Raw genomic sequence first — 11,684 nt, forward strand, 5'->3', positions numbered from 1 at the left:
AAAATTTAAAAGAAAATTTCGTACGTCTTTCCACCGAACCTCATCCACTGCAGGAGATGGGAGGAAGATAGAGACTGAATCAAACCTAAAAAGGCGAGAGTTCAGCTCTTCTGAGACCAGAATGTTGATTCCTGCACACACACACACACACACACACACACAAACAGGTCATCAACAATAGCATATATAAGCCGCCCAGAAGACTGCCGACAAGCTAGAAAAAACCACTCTGCCACAAATCCTACCTCATTTACAATATCCTACAAGCTGTACATATTATTAACCCTTCATCCTGTATCTTCTCATCTCTTCTCTACAAGATTATCAAATTTATATTTATTCTCCACTTTAATTGTTTGTCTTTATTATCATCTTCTTTCTGTATTATCGTGTTCTTTCGTTATTCTTTACTTTATTGGTGTTTTCATTCTCCTTCTCTTGAATTAATTTATCAATTGTGTTTTGTCGTCATTTCTTACTTTATTGGTGGAAGAACTTAAACATGTAGACAACTCCAGCTAGCTCATACTAAGTCAGCCTTGTTTTCACGTTCCCCTTGTTAATGGTTACTTGTTCCATTCATCTACAACTATTTACAAACCAATGTATTTACAACCATTGCTACGTGTTACCTTCTGATTATGTACCTGTAGTTAATTGTTAGGTACGTTAGGTATATAGTTAAGCACGTTAGTTATATCACCTTTATTTTAACATCGTCTTCCAGGTAGCCCTTTTACTCTACGTCTCTTAAGAGGATGCAAATTCAGTTTTGTTTTTCTATCTTTATACTCAAGGTTCCTATTACCCGGTATTAACTTGGTCATTCTCATCTGAAGGTTTTTTCCTAGGGAGTCAATATCCATTCTGTCTTACGGTGACCAGAACTGAACCGCAGAATCCAAGTGTAATAATCTAGTTTATCCTGACGTTCGTAGATATATACACTAGAATTTTGTTAGTCTTATTACGTAGATAAATGCATTGTTGTGTAGGTTTTAGTTCCGGACTACTTATTATTACCCCTAAATCTTCCCCATACTCGGATTTCTCTATATACACGTTGTACAGTTGGTAGCTGGTTCCCGTTTTTTATTCCACAGGCTTAGGTTAGGTCAGGTCAGGTCATGTCAGGTCAGGTCAGGTAATTTTTTCCGTCCATGCTGAATGTTTAAGTCATTCTCTAAATTTTTCTGAGTCATAAACATATTTTTCTGTCAACAAATTTTACTAATGTTCCTATCAAAGTCTATATCTATCTCGTTAATGTATAAATAGCAGCGGTCCCAATACAAAGCCTTGAGGTACACCACTAGTGACGTTACTGCAGTTGAGTTTTATACCATTAATGCTTGACTCTCTCTTTGTTGTCAGTTAATTTACCATAATCCAATTTATTACATTCCCCTCAATACCCACCAGCCCACCAGTCTCTCGTGGGGGGGGACGGGGGGGTCATCTCAAAGGTTTGGGTAAAATCGAGGAAAACTACATCATAATCACGTCCGTCGTCTACAGGTTCGAAAATGGTTGAGAAAATTATAAAAAAGTTGTCATCCAAGAACGCCCCCTGGTGAAGCCATGTTGGGTAGAGTATAAGGGTAGTGGATAGAGTATAAGGGATGGCGGGTAGAGTATAAGGGATGGCGGGTAGAGTATAAGGGATGGCGGGTAGAGTATAAGGGATGGCGGGTAGAGTATAAGGGATGGCGGGTAGAGTATAAGGAACAGAGTATCAGGGACGGCATTTAAAGTTTGAGGGATGATGTTTAGAGTATCAGTGACGATATCAAGGCCTCTGTCAGCGTGTAGATAGATAGATAGATAGATAGATAGATAGATCCGTCCAAGGAACAAAGGGCTTCCCCTCCCCCCCACTAATCTGTTAATCAGGGGCAGGGCCGATAAACACGGTGGTCTATTATGCGTGAGGTTCTATAGCCACGACTGATAGTGGAGTCGATAACGCTTATCTCAGTCCTGGCTTGTTCTCGCCGCATGGTGGGAAGGGGAGGGAAGCGGAAGTGACGTGGGAGGGAGGTGGTGTGATGGGAAGGGAGGAGGGAGGGAAGGAAGAGAGGGGAGGTGAGAAGGCATTGAGAAGTTAGGGAAAGGAGGGAAGGGGAAAGAGAGGGAGGGAGGGAAGGTGTGGAGGCTGGGAAGAAGAGGGTAGAGAGGAGAGGAGAGTGAGAAGAAGTATGGTGGAAGGGAAGTGGGGAGAGAGGAGAATAGGAGATCGTTAAGAGGGGAAAGGGAGGAGGAAGAAGGAAGAGAGGGGAGAGAGAGAGGAAGATTAAAGAGGATAAGATGGGACTGTGATGGGAGGATGAGGGGAGAGGTGTTGATGGGTGAGTGTACGTGGGTGATGAGGATGGATGAATGTATACTTTCCTCATCCAGTGTATGTATGAGTGCTTTAGGTATACATATAACACACTGTATACATCACCCCCTGTATGATATTAGGGGTTACTATAATATAACACACACACACACACACACACACACACACACACACACACACACACACACACGTACACACGTGATTGGCCCTCATCCCTCCTCCTCCTCCTCCTCCTTCCTTTACTCCCTCCTCTCCCCTCTCCTTTCATGTCTTCCTCCTCCTCCTCTTCCTTCCCCTCGCTTGAGTACCCACACACAACAACCGTGACGAAGAGACGGAGGAGGAACACGGGACGGAAGGAGGGGAAGAAGAAGGAGAGGAGGGAGGGGGGAGGGAGGGAGATGACAGGGGAGAGAGAAGAGGATGATGATGATGATGAACGAAGGGGAAAAAAGAGAGATATTCAGATGGAAAGAGGGAGAAGACAGACAGACAGACTAACAGACAAACTAACAAACAGACAGACAGACTAACAGACAGACAGATAGACAAACTAACAAACAGACAGACAGACTAACAGACAGACAGATAGACAAACTAACAAACAGACAGACAGACTAACAGACAGACAGATAGACAAACTAACAAACAGACAGACAGACTAACAGACAGACAGATAGACAAACTAACAGACAGACTAACAGACAGACAGACTAACAGACAGACAGATAGACAAACTAACAAACAGACAGACAGACTAACAGACAGACAGATAGACAAACTAACAAACAGACAGACAGACTAACAGACAGACAGATAGACAAACTAACAGACAGACAGACAAACAAACAGACAGACAGACAGACAAACATCGGGAGGTGAGGTGCCAGGAAGATGGTTGTCACCTTGGTGTGGGCCAGACAGGAAGTGCTTACTGTCTTACTGTCTTAGTGTTAATTTTATCTCCCGTCTGTTTCTCTCACCAGGGGCTATATGAGGAGGTGTCGTCTGTCTATCTGTCTGTCAATTCTACTGTCTGTCCCCTCCATTCTTCTGTCTATGTATCTGTCTATCCATCTATATATCTGTCTGTCTGTCTGTATGAGTGTGTGTCTATCCATCCATCTGTTTGTCTGTCTATCTGTCCCTCCATTCTACTGTCTGTCCCTCCATTCTTCTGTCTGTCTGTCTGTCCCGTGTGTTGGTAAGACTGGTGGACATGTTGCTCTTACTTGTGACCTTCTTATGGGGAACTTAATCTTTACTCAACCAAGATAACTTTATCATAGCTTAGTGTCCTCTCTACCCTCTCGCCCCCTTCTTCTTCTTCTTCCACTCTCCTTCTCCTTCTCCTCCTTCCCTCCTCTCCTCTTCCTTCCCCCCTCTCCTCATTCTTCTCCTCTCCTCATTCTTCCTCTCCTCATTCTCTCCTCTCCTCATTCTTCTTCCCCCTCTCCACCCCCTTCTTTCCCAAGTAACACACCCCTCCTTCACCTCTCTTCCCTCCCAACACACCCCTCCTTCTCTCTGGCACCCCCTTCTCCCTCCACACCTTCCCTCCCTTCCACACCTCCCTTCCCTCACCTCCACACTTTCCTCTCCCCCTCTCCACCTTCCTATTCCCCCATGACAAGCGACAGAACGTAATTGGCCCGGGGGGAGGAGGTGAGGTAGTTCTCTCATTTGTTGGCTGCTCCACGAAGTACCTTCTCGAGGGAGGGAAGGAGAGAGGGAGGGAGGGAAAGCCAATTGGGTGAGACAGGGGAATGAGGGCTGTAAGTCCCTCACCTGTCACTTGAGGGCTGTCACACTCCTCCTGCTGTTAATGTGTGTCTGTCTTGCCGTCTAATTAGCGCCAGGTATTACACAACACACTTGGATCTTACCTTGTTAGTACTGTATATAATAATAATAATAATAATAATAATAATAATAATAATAATAATAATAATAATAATAATAATAATAATAATAATAATAATAACAATAATAATAATAATGATAATAATAATAATAATAATAATAATAATAAAATAATAATAATAATAATAAAATAATAATAATAATAATAATAATAATAATAATAATAATAATAGTAATAATAATAATAATAATAATACAGCATTAGCCTCGTATATCCAGGGTTCCCTTTGAGAGTCACTTTGTGTATACGGGTTATGTTTATAATATGATAATACCTGTATAAAATATTAATATATTAGCTTCAGGTGTTCCTAGTATAGCTGGTCGTCAACCTTATTAATAGGGAATACAGAAATAGCTTAATATATAATAATAATAATAATAATAATAATAATAATAATAATAATAATAATAATAATAATATTTACATGAGCACTCGGTTTCACATTGGCCTTGTGTTCAGTGTGGATAAAACGAACCAAGGACTTTTTAAGAATGAATGCGAGTGCAGTTATCCACACGGCCACCGCATACCACATCCTCATGACACAACACAGCTCAACACACTCTTATTCCCAGTCACCTAAAGAACTGTGTTGACTGTTGCACTAATAACTAGCCAACAGTAGAGTCATTGATGGGGTCTGGGTTTTTTTTATAGTGAGTGGAGACCCTCGCCTGCCTTGATGGTGGACAGATAGTGGTTGTGACGGCGCTGGTTGTGGTATGTAACGCTTGTGGTGTAAGTAGGGGAGGATGGTGGTGGTTGGTGGGGGGTGGTAGTGATGGATGGTGGTAGGGACGATGTTGGTAGGTTGGAAGTGATGGTGGTTGGAGGTGATGGTGGTGGTGATGGGAGTGGTGGGAGGTTGGTGATGGTGGTGATGATGATAGTGATGGAGATATTGTTGGCAAAGGCTGTGGTGATGATTGTGATGATGGACATGGTGATAATGGTAATAACTGTTTATGATAATATTGGTGATGATGACTGATAAAATTAATTGTATTGATGATGTTGATAATATGTGTGTGTGTGTGTGTGTGTGTGTGTAGTCTATATCACCGCCATTAGTGCATCACCTGTCAATTATCGTGTCCACTCATACCTAACATTTAGACTAGTACACCCTCCTCACCCTCCCTTCATCTCCTCACCTCACCTCCCCTCACCCTCCCTCCCATCTCCCTCCACACCCTCACCTTCCTCACCCTCCCCTCACCCTCCCTCCTCTCCCTCACCCTCCCTCCACCCTCCCTCCATCTCCCCTCCACACACCCCTCTCACCTTCCCTCACTCCTCCTCCTCCCTCACCCCTCCCTCACTCTCCCTCCCACCCCCTCCCCTTCCCTCCTCTCCCTCCCTGCCTCCTCACCCTCCCTCCTCTCCCCTCCACCCTCACCTTCCCTCACCCTCCCTCACCCTCCCCTCCTCTCCCCTCACCCTCCAGCTCCCCAACCCCTACTCCCCCAGGGTGCCTTGTTACTCTCCCCTCTACAGTACTTTTAATTCCACCCTCCTGTCACCCCCGTCTGCTTAATTACCTCCCCACACCACGCCCACACCACACCCACACTACACCGACTCACACCACACCCACACACCCTTCCACACCCTCCTACATCCGTCCACACCCTCCTACACCCACCCACACCCTCCTACACCCACCCACACCCTCCAGCATCCATCCACATCTATCCACCTACACCCACCTAATACCAAATATCCCCTCTGTTCTAGCCCCCTAGCCACAACAAGTCCTACCCTATCCCTAATTCGGCCCACACCCCTACCTCCCTTATCCCCCCTACCCCCCTCCCCCTTTAAAGACCCCCCTGGCCCCCCTTACGCCCCCCAGAGACCCGGTAAAACCATTACAGTGGCGGACGGAGGGGTAACTTATGAAAAATTTACATCCTAGACCTATTACCATAGTTAATACGCGTGTCGTGAGAGCCTCTGATCCAGTGTCGAAGTTGGGGATTTCAAGTTCGGTTCGTCTCGTCTTGTCTCGCTGCTGCTGTGGTGGATGATGGTGGTGCTGTGGTGGATGATGGTGGTGCTGTGGTGGATGATGGTGGTGCTGTGGTGGATGATGGTGGTGCTGTATGGTGGATGATGGTGGTGCCCAGCTGGTGGATGATAGTGGTGTTTGTGGTGGATGATGAAGAATGATGCGCGGGGATGATGGTGGTGCTGGTGGATGATGGTGAATGCTGTGGTGGATGATGGTGGTGCCTTGCTGTGTATGTTGTTTTGTTTACTGGTGGTGTTGTTGTTTCTGGTAATGGTTATTGTCGATGTTTGCTTTTGTTTTGATTACGGCACTACAACTATCTCTACAACTATGCCATTATCAGCATCTACCATCACCACCAGCCATTACCACCACCACCACTGCAGCCACCACCACTACCAACCACCACCACTACCAGCACCACCAACCACCACTACCCACCACCACCACCACCACCACCACCACCACCACCACCACTACCAACCACCACCACACCACTACCACCCTACCACCACACACCACCACTACCCACCACCACTCTACACAATAGTACCAATCTGTTACATAAACACACCGCAACAAAAGCACAGACAAAAACACTATCTGGCAACCCTCAATAAAGTAGTGAAGATTTTAGTAAAGAATCCCCCTGAGGCTTTATAGACCTGAGGAGGAAATAAAGAAAGGAGAAGAGAAGGAGGGAGATGAGAGGGACAGTAGGAAGGGAGATGGATAAAGAGATGGAGAGAGAGAAAATAAAAGAGAATAAATCTGACAATAAAATTTTCCTTCCACAAATTCTTAATAAAATGAATAAATGTGAAAATAAAAGAATAAAATGGACAAAATTATGTAACTCCTTATTAGAGAGAACTAAAGAGATGGATAATAGAATTAGTCCTCACCACCACCACCACCACTACTATTGTCATCACCACTACATCACCACTACTACACCACTACCATCTCCATCACTACCTCTACCACCACCACCACCCCCCCCCAACAATCACCATCATCCCTCACACCACCATCACCAACCACCACCATCATCACCACTACCACAACACTATCAACATCGCTCTACACCACCGCCATCACCATCACAGAGCCATTTATCGTAGTAACACCTGTGCCTGGTCCAGTAAGAGCCGCCATAACGCGTGTAGGAAGCAGCTGTGGTGGAGGTAACGTTATGCAGGCAGCGGTGTGTGTGTTGGCGGTATGGTAAGCACGTCCTCTCACAGCTGTACACCGCTGACCACCCGCGTTATCCCATCAGCGTTCCTTCACCTGCTTCACCATGGCAGGTTATGAGCCGTGCTAGGAGCCTCAGTGTGTTTGTTTACAGCCGTGCTAGGAGCCTCAGTGTGTTTGTTTACAGCCGTGCTAGGAGCCTCAGTGTGTTTGTTTACAGCCGTGCTAGGAGCCTCAGTGTGTTTGTTTACAGCCGTGCTAGGAGCCTCAGTGTGTTTGTTTACAGCCGTGCTAGGAGCCACAGTGTGTTTGTTTACAGCCGTGCTAGGAACATTCACGGAAAATACTTACTAATCTTACCTAGATTATTAAAAAAAAAGATTCCTAAAGTTTACAATGATAAACTACTACAGGTGTTGGGAATTGGTTGGTCTGTAAATATTTTCCAGCAGGTGTGTGTAGACAGGTGTAGTAACGTAAGGTAGGACAGGTGTGTGTGTGTACCCTTGCTATAACTGTAACATTTGTAAAGGGACAATTTAGTTTACTGTGATCTCTCTCTCTCTCTCTCAATGGCCACCTGGCACACGAGGTAATGACATCAGTGAGGGATTAAGGTGGTACCCGTCCTCAGCCTTTTGATGTAGATTCACCCCTTACTCCCTCTACTCCCCTCCCCCCCCTCCCCTTCCCCCCCTCCCTTCCTCCCTTGACCTATTTTCATCCAGCTTATGGCAAGTACCTACACGTGGAGCTTGATTCAACGCGTTTCTTTAATAATCTGTGTGTGTGTGTGTGTGTGTGTGTGTGTGTGTGTGTGTGTGTGTGTGTCTCAGGGGAGGGGGGGGGGCTGCTGTGGTTGTCTGCCTTCTTAGCTTGCTTGGTGGATGACTGACTGACTGGCTGGCTGGCTGACGGATCGACTGACTGGCTGACGAACATACTGGGTGATGGATGAACCAACATAACACGATTGTAGTATATGTATTTATTTTAGGTATTATTCAAATATTTACTCCCAGTATTTCTATTACTAGTTTTAATTACTTTTTTTAACTTGTTTTTTATCATTTTATCTTATATTTTGAAAAGACTCATTAATGGTAGAGAAATTTGACCTTAAGATGACCTGACCAATGACTTTCTCGGTACTTTTACGTTGTCTAAATTGAGTAAAAACTGGAGACAAAAGGTAAGGTGACCACTATGCCTACAGTTTTAATATATCAGTGCTATACCATTTTTAACCCACCCCTGACCTTTCCTGGCACCCCCTGATCCACTTCTGATCCACCCTGACACCCCTTGACCTACCCATTACATCCTTATACTCCCCTAACTCCATTACCCTATGAGCCCTTGATCCATTTTTGACTCCTGATACTCCCTGACCTTCCCTGACCACCTCTGATACCACCCTGACCCACCCGTAATCTCCCTTACCTCCATGACCTTCCCTGACCATCTCTAACCTCCCCCTAACACCCCCTGACTCCACATTCTCCGTAACCCCCTTGACTCTCCCTTGTCTTCCCTTACTTCCTTACCTCCCTTGGCAATATCCTTACTTCCCCTGATCCCCCCTGACCCCCTTAAACCCCCTTGGCCATGGAGATTGGTCACATCCTGGTGGGCTCTCGCTGGAAACTCTGCCACGGCTCCAGGGTGTTGAGAGTTGGTGGCTGCTTGTCGAGTGGACCCCAGTCCTAATGGGCCCCAGTTCTAATGGGCCCCAGTTCGAATGGATCCCAAACCAACCTAATGTATCACTTAGGATTGGCCCCTATTCTTATATATTAGCATAAGGCCCATGGGGAGTAGGGCCCATGGGGAGTGGGGCCCATTACGGGGGGCTCATGTGACCAGACACCGGAGTGCGGAGTCCTCAATCTAATCCTGGAGAACAAGGGGGACCTCACACGGCCTGAGACAACTCCTCCTGCGTCCTCACCACGGTTGTTTAGAGGCTGTCAGTCCTCTTTTAGAAGTGAGGTGGCCGAGTGGAGACAGAGCTCACCTACCGTCCTAAAGGTCTCTCGTTTGCACCCAGAGCATCCCCAGCCCACCCAGTTGTGAATGAGTACCAAATTTTACAGCTGAGGTAATGAAGGCTGTCGAGTGCAGTGCCAGTCACCTAACCTGACCTGACCTAACCTAACTCCTGAGCTGTTTAGTATAAGGAACTCTTCTTCTGTTAGGTTAAATACTAAAGAATATTAACTCTTGATTTTCTTACTCAAACATGAATTAACTTTCGAGAGATTTGTGGTGAAAATATAGTAACTCGTAGAGGTTTGTTATAAGACAAGACTTCAGAAGTTTGTTATAAGAAGTGTGAGTGTCAGGTGGTGAGGTGTACAGGTTGGCGGGTGACCGTACAGGATGTGCCGCGGAACACACAAGATAATAATCAACCGTGGAACAACTCTCTGCCTATGTTTAGTTACTAAAAGTTTGGTATGTAAAGTTGGTCTCCAGACTGGTAATGTCAAAGACGTCTCTTGTAAGTTAAGTTTAGTTACAACACTTCCTTCAAAGGTTCGTAAGTTGGATTTATCCCGTAGTTTGATATGATTCTCAGAGGTTCATGAGTTATATTGTCCTTAACTATTGGAACATAAACAGGTGTCTGACTCACTTAAACAGCGACATAGTGGATCTTAAATTAATGCCATAAATAACAATATAAAAATACATACAAATGGTTTAGTTACGAAATAAAGAATCTGTTCTCCCCCCCAAAAATATTAGATTAAATTTTCATCGTAATAGGAGAAGTGAGAGTAACTGTAAGTGGTCCTCTTGTTACTACGACACAAACTGCCGTAGTAACCGTACTGAGGGACTCCGCCATAACTAGATTACGTCCTCTCATCCACAGTTAAAAGTCCAGCACGCAGCACAGAGTTAAACCCCACGAGTGCTTGAGAATACACAACTGTGAAAGCAGGAACAAGTCTCGAGTGGCTGGAGGAGGGAAGGGGTGAGGGGTGGGGTGAGGAAGAAGGGAGTGGGGTGAAGAGGATGGAGGGAGGGAGTGGGGTGAAGAAGGAGGGGATGGTGGGTGGGGAGGACATTGTAACGCGGCGTCTCGTAAGAAACTCCAGGTCTCATTTAGACTCCTGGAGGAGGTCGCTTGGCTAAGTGGGAGCTGTCCAGGCAGATAGAGCATCTCCTGAAGGTAGCCGAGGAGAGTGATCACCGCCTGAGCTGGAGGGTCGCTCCTCCTGCTGTAAATGACCTACGTCCTAGCTTAGTGAGGCCTCCTCCTCCTCCACTTACCTAAGTGAAGCTTACAGTACCTGCCTGCCTCCTCTTCTTCCTCTTAGCTTAGTGAGGCCGCCTCCCCCTCCTCCTCCTCTTTCTCTTCCTCCTCCTTGTACAGTGAGGCCTCCAATACCTGCCTCCCTACCTGTCTGTCTGTCTCATCCTCTTCTTCCTTCCTTACTCTCCTTGCCCTCCTCGTTAATCTTTTCATCTTCTTACTCCCTCCCTCCTCGACCTCCTTCCGCCCGGTCACGTGATCTGTGTATTATATGATGTGTTGTGATGTGTTTTAGTTCATGCAGCGTGTTTTTTACGTGAAATTATTATGGCTGTGATGGGGATGTGTTCGGCGGGGTGTACCTGGGTTCGTGATTATGTCTGTCTGTGGTTCTGTCTGTCTGTGGTTATGTCTGTCTTGTGAGTATGTCTGTCTGTGGTTGTGTGTGTCTGTATGTCTGTCTGTGTTTATGTCTGTCTGTGGTTGTGTGTGTGTCTGTATGTCTGTCTGTGTGTTTATGTCTGTCTGTATATCTTGTCTGTGCTTATGTCTGTCTGTCAGTCCATCTGCAGACATATTACTTTTAAAACCTGATAAATTATGTGGAGGCAGTTTTGGTGGTTTAATATTAAAGTTTACTGAAGCTTAAACACTCTCTTGTTAGTCTTGTTTCACTTGCTTGTTTCACTCTGCTGTTTCACCTGTTTCACCTGCTGTTTCACCTGTTTCACCTGGGTTTTTTCACCTGCTTGTTTTCACTCCTGTTTCACCTCCTGTTTCACCTGCTTGTTTCAGCCCTGCTTTTTTCAATTCGCTTGTTTCACCTGCTTGTTTCACCTGCTTGTTTCCACCTGTGTTTCACCTGGGGGACTAGGAAGATCCCTTATGTCTCCTTCCTGAGCTATTAAGGATTCTTTTTTGGATAGTTCGTTTTAGT

This window comes from Homarus americanus, unplaced genomic scaffold, assembly GCF_018991925.1.
Source record: "Homarus americanus isolate GMGI-L3 unplaced genomic scaffold, GMGI_Hamer_2.0 scaffold49667, whole genome shotgun sequence".
Taxonomy (NCBI): domain Eukaryota; kingdom Metazoa; phylum Arthropoda; class Malacostraca; order Decapoda; family Nephropidae; genus Homarus; species Homarus americanus.